Here is an 8761-nt window from a genome sequence, read left to right on the forward strand (position 1 = left end):
TCTCTCCCAAGCATCATAAAGGGATTCATTATCTCCTTGTTTGAAGCCTTGGATGCTTAGCCTTAGCTGTGTCATCCGTTTTGGAGGGAAAAAGTGATTCAGGAATTTTTCTGACAGCTGTTTCCATGTTTTTATGCTGTTCTTAGGCTGGTTATTTAACCACCTCTTAGCTTGATCTTTTACAGCAAATGGAAACAGTAATAATCTGTAGACATCCTGATCTACTTCCTTATCATGTACTGTATCAGCAATTTGCAGAAATTATGCCAGAAACTCTGTAGGTTCTTCATGTGGAAGACCAGAATACTGGCAGTTTTGCTGCACCATGATAATGAGCTGAGGATTCAGCTCAAAGCTACTAACTCCAATGGAGGGTATACAGATACTAATCCCATATGAAGCAGTAGTGGGGTTAGCATATGACCCCAGAGTCCTCATGGACTGTTCATTCCTGCTTGCTTCCATGATGGATTACAAGAGATAATTTATATGTTGATTTTTTTTTATTTTATAGAAGTGGAATAAATAAAAACGGAATATATAAAAAAAATTTTGAAAATATTTTATGAAAAATTTTTTTCAAAAAATTTTGAAATTGAAATCTGAATTTTATATTAAAAATTTCGAAAATGTAGTTTTAAAATTGGTTAGAAAATATATATATATATATATATATTTTTTTTTAAAAAAAGACAAGATAAATTTTCGAAAATTAAAGAGAAATTAACAAGAAAACACCAAACTTAGAGTTTGGCACAAGATTCAATCCAAGAAAAATTATTTTTGAAAAAGGTTCCAAAGGGTATACCTAATTATCAAGAACAACTACTAAAGCTCCAGGCAATTGGGCAGCAACTTCAGTGTTGATTTTAAAGATGTATTATTTTTATGGATAAAATAAATTTTTGAAAACTAATGTTTTGAAAAAGCACAAGAAAAACAAGAAAAGACACAGAACAAGGAAAATTAAAGATCAAACAAGTAAAATAAACAAGAACAACTTGAAGATCAATGAAGAACACAAACACTAATACGAAAATTTTAAATAGAAAACACAAAATATGAAATTGACACCAAACTTAGAATAAGACACTAGACTCAAAGAGAAATTAAAAATTAATAAAGAAAAATAATATTTTTGAAAAGAAAATAAAAGACTCTGACCTAATTACCAAAATCTTCCTAATCTAAGAAATAAAATAAACCTTTAGTTGTTCAAACTCGAACAATCCCCGGCAACGGCGCCAAAAACTTGGTGCACGAATTTGTAATTCGCACAACTAACCAGCAAGTGCACTGGGTCGTCCAAGTAATACCTTACGTGAGTAAGGGTCGATCCCACGGAGATTATTGGTTTGAAGCAATCAATGTTTATTTTATTAATCTTAGTCAGGAGGCCAATAAAGTTATTTGGATTTAATTGTAAGAAGTCAAAGTATTTAAAATTGTAAGAAAAATAAGAGAGAATCAAATTGTTACTTGTTGTGCAGTAATGGGAAATATGTTGGAGTTTTGGAGATGCTTTGTCCTCTGACTTCAACTCTTCCTTGAAATCCTTCAACACACGCAAGGCTCCTTCCATGGCAAGCTCTATGTAGGGTGTCACCGTTGTCAGTGGCTACTTCTCATCCTCTCAGTGAAAACGTTCCTATGCTCTGTCACAGCACGGCTAATCATCTGTCGGTTCTCAATCAGGTTGGAGTAGAATCCATTGATTCTTTTGCGTCTGTCACTAACGCCCAGCCTTCAGGAGTTTGAAGCTCGTCACAGCCATTCAGTCCCAGAATCCTACTCGGAATACCACAGACAAGGTTTAGACTTTCCGGATTCTCATGAATGCCGCCATCAATCCGGCTTATACCACGAAGATTCTGATTAAGGAATCTAAGAGATATTCATTCAATCTGATGTAGAATGGAGGTGGTTGTCAGACACACGTTCATGGATTGAGGAAGGTGATGAGTGTCACGGATCATCACCTTCTCCTTAATTAAGCGCAAAGGAACATCTTAGATAAGAACAAGCGTGTTTGAATGGAAAACAAAGGAATTGTATTAAATCATCGAGACGCTGCAGAGCTCCTCACCCCCAACAATGGAGTTTAGAGACTCATGCCGTCATAAAGTATGTAATTCAGATCTAAAAATGTCATGAGGTACAAGATAAGTCTCTAAAAGTTGTTTAAATAGTAAACTAGTAGCCTAGGTTTACAGAAAATGAGTAAACTAAGATAACTGGTGCAGAAATCCACTTCTGGGGCCCACTTAGTGTGTGCTGGGGCTGGGACTAAAGCTATCCACGAGTTGAGAATTTTCTTGGAGTTGAACGCCAAGTTATGACGTGTTTTGGGCGTTCAACTCCGGATCATGACGTGTTTCTGGCGTTTAACTCCAGACAGCAGCATGTACTTGGCGTTCAACGCCAAGTTACGTCGTCTTTCTAAGCGCAAAATATGGACTATTATATATTGCTGGAAAGCCCTGGATGTCTATTTTCCAACGCCGTTGAGAGCGCGCCAATTGGACTCCTGTAGCTCCAGAAAATCCATTTCGAGTGCAGGGAGGTCAGGATCCAACAACATCAGCAGTCCTTTTTCAGCCTAACTCAGATTTTTGCTCAGCTCCCTCAATTTCAGCCAGAAAATACCTGAAATCACAGAAAAACACACAAGATCATAGTAGAGTCCAGAAATATGATTTTTGCCTAAAAACTAATATTATTCTACTAAAAACTAACTAAAACATGCTAAAATCTACATGAAATTATCCCCAAAAAGCGTATAAAATATCCGCTCATCAGTATCATAAAGCTTCCAGGATCTTTAAGCTTCTTTGGTAAGCTTTTTAGAATGACTGCACTGCATTCTTCAGTGAGGAAAACTTTTTCAGTTTCTCTCCAATCCTTCTTATGACTTAAGATTTCTTTCATGAACATAGCATAAGAGGGTATTTGCTCAAGTGCCTCTGCAAATGGAATATTTATTTCAAGAGTCCTGAGATAGTTTGCAAAGCGGGCAAATTGTTTATCCTATTCCGCTTGGCGGAGTTTCTGAGGATAAGGCATCTTAGCTTTGTATTATTCAACCTTAGTCGCTGCAGGTTTATGTCCTACAGAAGTAGTTGGAGACGCCTACTTAATGGTGCTGTTATCAGCACTTGTAGGTGTCTGACCCCTTGCAGGCATTTGAACGCCAAAACTGGCAGCTGAATGGGCATTTAACGCCAAGTTGCTGCCCTTTTTTGGTGTTTGAATGCCAGAATTAGATGCAGAGTGGGCGTTTAACGCCAGATTGCTACCCTTTGATGGCGTTTGAACGCCAGAACTGGCAGCTGAATGGGCATTTAATGCCAGGTTACTGCCTTTTTCTGGCATTTGAACGCCAGAACTGGCAGCTAAATGGGCGTTTAACGCCAGGTTACTACCTTTTTCTGGCGTTTGAACGCCAGAATCATTCCTCTCCGGGCTCTTACTGTCCTCAGAGGGATTTTGGGCAGTGAATTGGTCATCCTCTGTCAGGTGTTCCTTTCTTTGCTTTCTGCTGCTTTGAGTTGAGATATTCAATGACTTTCCACTCCTTAGTTGAACAGTTTGGCACTCTTTTGTTATTTGTTTAGATAAATACTGTCTTGTCTGATCCAATTGTGCCTCCATGTTTTTGTTAGCATTTTTAGTATCTTGTAACATTTCTTTGAATTCTACTAACTGTTTTGTTAGAAGGAGTATTTGCTGGTTGAGTTCAACAACCTGTTCTGGAGGACTAAGTTCAGTGGATACTGCTTTAGCCTCTTCTTTCGTGGAGGACTCACTATTTAAGTACAGATGCTGATTTCTAGCAACTGTGTCAATGAGCTCTTGAGCCTTCTCAATTGTCTTTCTCATGTGTATAGATCCTCCAGCTGAGTGGTCTAGAGATATCTGGGCCTTTACTGTAAGCCTGTAGTAGAAGATGACTAACTGCACCCACTTTGAAAACATTTGAGGGGCATTTCTTTAGCATCTCTCTGTACCTCTCCCAGGCATCATAAAGTGATTCATTATCCTCTTGTTTAAAGCCTTGGATGTCCAGCCTTAGCTGTGTCATCCTTTTTGGGGGAAAATATTGATTCAGGAATTTGTCTGACAACTGTTTCCATGTTCTTATGCTGGCATTGGGTTGGTTGTTTAACCATCTCTTAGCATGGTTTTTTATAGCAAATGGAAACAGCAATAATCTGTAGACATCCTGATCCACTTCCTTATCACGTACTGCGTCAGCAATTTGTAAGAATTGTGCTAGAAACTCAGTGGGTTCTTCTTGTGGAAGACCGGAATACTGGCAATTTGCTGCACCATGATAATGAGCTAAGGATTTAACTCAAAATTATTGGCTCTGATGGAGGGTATACAGATACTACTTCCATATGAAGCAGTAATGGGGTTAACATATGACCCCAGAGTCCTTCTGGACTGTTCATTTCCACTTAGGTCCATGATGGAGAAAGGGAGATGATGTGAATTACAAATAAACAATTTTTCTCTCTTTTTTTTTGAAAACCAAAATAAAAAGAAAAAATAAAATAAAATAAATGAAAAATTGAATATAAGTTTTGAAAATTAAGAAGGGAAAAGGAAATAAAAGAAATTAGAAAATAAACTAATTAATTAATTAAAAATATTTGAAAAATTTTGGATATGATTTTCGAAAAATGAAGAGATAGAAAGTGGTTAGGAAGTTTTGAAAAAGATATGTCTTAAAATTAAAGATACTTGTAAGAAAATAAATAAAAGAAAATATTTGAAAAAGATATGATTTTAAAATTTGAGATTAAAAAAAGATAAGATAAGATTTTGAAAAAGATATGAGAATAGTGATGAGTGTCACGGATCATCACATTCATCACATTGAAGTACGAGTGAATATCTTAGAACAGAAGCAAGCGCGATTGAATAGAAAACAGCAGTAACTGCATTAATTCATCGAGGCACAATAGAGCTCCTCAACCCTAACCATGGGGTTTAGAGACTCATGTCGTCAAAGGTACAATAAGGAATGTAAAAATGTCATAAGTTACAAAATGAATCTTTAAAATTAGTTTTTATACTAGACTAGTAACCTAGTTTTACTGAGAATGAGTAACTAGATGCAGAGAGTGCAGAAATCCACTTTCGGGGCCCACTTGGTGAGTGTTTGGACTGAGCTTCCTAGCTTTCACGTGCTTGTGCTATTCCTAGAGCTAAACGCCAATTTGGGTGGTAGTTCTGGCGTTTTACTCTAGCTTTGGTGCCAGTTCTGGCATTTTATTCCAGAAAAGGGTCTCTGGGTGGCGTTTGAACGCCAATTTAGGCCATCAAATCTCGGACAAAGTATGGACTATTAAACATTGATGGAAAGCCCAGAATGTCTACTTTCCAACGCAATTGAGAGTGTGCCAATTGGACTTCTGTAGCTCCAGAAAATCCACTTTGAGTGCAGGGAGGTTAGAATCCAACAACATCAGGAGTCCTTTTTTCAGCCTCTGAATCAGATTTTTGCTCAGGTCCCTCAGTTTCAGCCAGAAAATACCTGAAATCATAGAAGAACACACAAACTCAATGTAAAGTCCAGAAATGTGATTTTTGCATAAAAACTAATAATAATATACTAAAAAGTAACTAAAACCTATTAAAAGCTACCTAAAAACAATGCAAAAAGCGTATAGATTATCCGCTCATCAGCCTCCTATCCGAATACCTCATCCAATCTAATCCCCCAACACATATGTCATTCACAATTTCTTCAATTTCATCATTGTCGGGGCCATTACTTATTCATGATTGATAATTGGGCTCTGGTGCACGAAATTGTGATCATCAATGGCGCCATCAACATGGTACGCTCAATTGCAATCTCAACTCTTTATCACAACTTCGCACAACTAACCAGCAAGTACACTGGGTCGTCCAAGTAATAAACCTTACGCGAGTAAGGGTCGATCCCACGGAGATTGTTGGTATGAAGCAAGCTATGGTCATCTTGTAAATCTCAGTAAGGTGGATTGAAATGTTTATGGAGGATTAATGATTAAAAGATAAATAAAACATAAAATAAAGATAGAGATACTTATGTAATTCATTGGTGAGAATTTCAGATAAGGGTGTGGAGATGCTTTGTCCCTTCCGTCTCTCTGCTTTCCTACTGTCTTCATCCAATCCTTCTTACTTCTTTCCATGGCAAGCTGTATGTTGGGCATCACCGTTGTTAATGGCTACAGTCCTGTCCTCTCAGTGAAAATATTCAACGTGCTCTGTCACAGCACGGCTATTCATCTGTCGGTTCTCGGTCATGTCGGTATAGAATCCAGTGATTCTTTTGCGTCTGTCACTAACGCCCCACAATAACGAGTTTGAAGCTTGTCACAGTCATTCAATCCCTGAATCCTACTCAGAATACCATAGACAAGATTTAGACCTTCCAGATTCTCAAGAATAGCCGCCAATGGATTCTAGCTTGTACCACGAATACTCTGGTTAAGGAGTCCAAGAGATATCCACTCAATCTAAGGTAGAACGGAGGTGGTTGTCAGGCACACATTCATAAGTGAGAATGATGATGAGTGTCACGGATCATCACATTCATCAAGTTGAGGAACATGTGATATCTTAGAACAAGAATAAGCTGAATTGAATAGAAGAACAATAGTAATTGCATTAATACTCGAGGTACAGCAGAGCTCCACACGTTAATCTATGGTGTGTAGAAACTCTACCATTGAAAATACATAAGAACAAGGTCTAGGCATAGCCAAATGGCCAGCCTCCCAAAGAGGGTTCAATCATAAAAACAAGAATAAAGGATGATCCGAAGATTGAAAGATTCTCTAAATACAATAGCAAAAGGTCCTATTTATAGAGAACTAGTAACCTAGGGTTTATAGAAATGAGTAAATGACGTAAAAATCCACTTTCGGGCCCACTTGGTGTGTGCTTGGGCTGAGCATTGAAGCTTCCATGTGTAGAGACTTTTCTTGGAGTTAAACGCCAGCTTTTGTGCCAGTTTGGGCGTTTAACTCCCACTTTTGTGCCAGTTCCGGCATTTCTCTATCTGTTGCTGAGAAGATGATGGAAAAGGCTTGCCATTGCTAAACCTGTTTCTTCCACCATTATTGTTGTTGAAACCTTGTTGAGGTCTCTGTTGATCCTTCCATGAGAGATTTGGATGATTTCTCCATGAAGGATTATAGGTGTTTCCATAGGGTTCTCCCATGTAATTCACCTCTTTCGTTGATGGGTTCTCAGGATCATAAGCTTCTTCTTCAGATGAAGCGTCCTTAGTACTGCCTGGTGCAGCTTGCATTCCAGACAGACTTTGAGAAATCATATTGAGTTGCTGCATCAATATTTTATTCTGAGCCAATATGGCATTCAGAGTATCAATCTCAAGAACTCTTTTCTTCTGATTCGTCCCATTGTTCACAGGATTCCTTTCAGAAGTGTACATGAATTGGTTATTTGCAACCATTTCAATGAGTTCTTGAGCTTCTGTAGGCGTCTTCTTCAGATGAAGAGATCCTCTAGCAGAGCTGTCCAGTGACATCTTGGACAGTTCAAACAGACCATCATAGAAGATACCTATGATGCTCCATTCAGAAAGCATGTCAGAAGGACACTTTCTAATCAATTGTTTGTATCTTTCCCAAGCTTCATAGAGGGATTCACCTTCCTTCTGTCTGAAGGTTTAGACTTCCACTCTAAGCTTACTCAATTTTTGAGGTGGAAAGAACTTTGCCAAGAAGGCATTGACTAGCTTTTCCCAAGAGTTCAGGCTTTCTTTAGGTTGTGAGTCCAACCATATCCTAGCTCTGTCTCTTATAGCAAAAGGGAATAGCATAAGTCTGTAGACCTCAGGGTCAACCCCATTGGTCTTGACAGTGTCACAGATTTGCAAGAATTCAGCTAAAAACTGATTAGGATCTTCTAATGGAAGTCCATGGAACTTGCAATTCTGTTGCATTAGAGAAACTAATTGAGGCTTAAGCTCAAAGTTGTTTGCTCCAATGGCAGGGATAGAGATGCTTCTCCCATAGAAGTCGGGAGTAGGTGCAGTAAAATCACCCAGCACCTTCCTTGCATTGTTGGCATTGTTGTTGTTTTCGGCTGCCATGTCTTCTTCTTGTTTGAAGATTTCTGTTAGATCCTCTACAGAGAGTAGTGCTTTAGCTTCTCTTAGCTTTCGCTTCAAGGTCCTTTCAGGTTCAGGGTCAGCCTCAACAAGAATGCTTTTGTCTTTGCTCCTGCTCATATGAAAGAGAAGAGAACAAGAACATATGGAATTCTCTATGTCACAGTATAGAGATTCCTTGAGATGTCAGAGGAAAAGAAGAATAGAAGGAGGAGGTAGAAGAAGAAGAATTCGAACTTATCAAGAGAGATAGAGTTCGAATTGTTGATAGTGGAGGAGTGTTAGTCCTTAAATAGAAGGATGTGAGAAGAGGGGAAGAATTTTCGAAAATAAATTAATAGATTTTGAAGAAATTTTTGAAAAATTGAAGAATGATTTTCGAAAATTAAAGTTGGGAAAGAAATAAAGTGATTTTTGAAAAAGATTTTGAAATTAGAAATCAAAAAGATTGAAAATTATTTGGAAAAAGATGTGATTAGGAAGATATGATTGAAGAGTTATGGTTTTAAAAAGATATGATTGAAAAGATATGATTGAGAAACAGTTTAAAAAGATTTGATTTTTAAAATTAATGACATGGCTAACAAGAAATTTAAAGGATATGATTCAAACATTAAACCTTTC

General features: G+C 37.7%; 1 non-coding gene across 1 annotated transcript; it reads left to right on the forward strand.

The window, feature by feature from the left end:
• The first annotated feature begins 7606 nt into the window (after positions 1–7606).
• On the forward strand, positions 7607–7714 carry LOC112793717 (small nucleolar RNA R71). Its single transcript, XR_003198416.1, has one exon. It is a non-coding gene; the product is annotated as a small nucleolar RNA R71 (small nucleolar RNA).
• The last annotated feature ends 1047 nt before the right edge of the window (positions 7715–8761 follow it).

The sequence above is a fragment of the Arachis hypogaea genome, chromosome 3, assembly GCF_003086295.3.
Source record: "Arachis hypogaea cultivar Tifrunner chromosome 3, arahy.Tifrunner.gnm2.J5K5, whole genome shotgun sequence".
Lineage (NCBI taxonomy): Eukaryota > Viridiplantae > Streptophyta > Magnoliopsida > Fabales > Fabaceae > Arachis > Arachis hypogaea.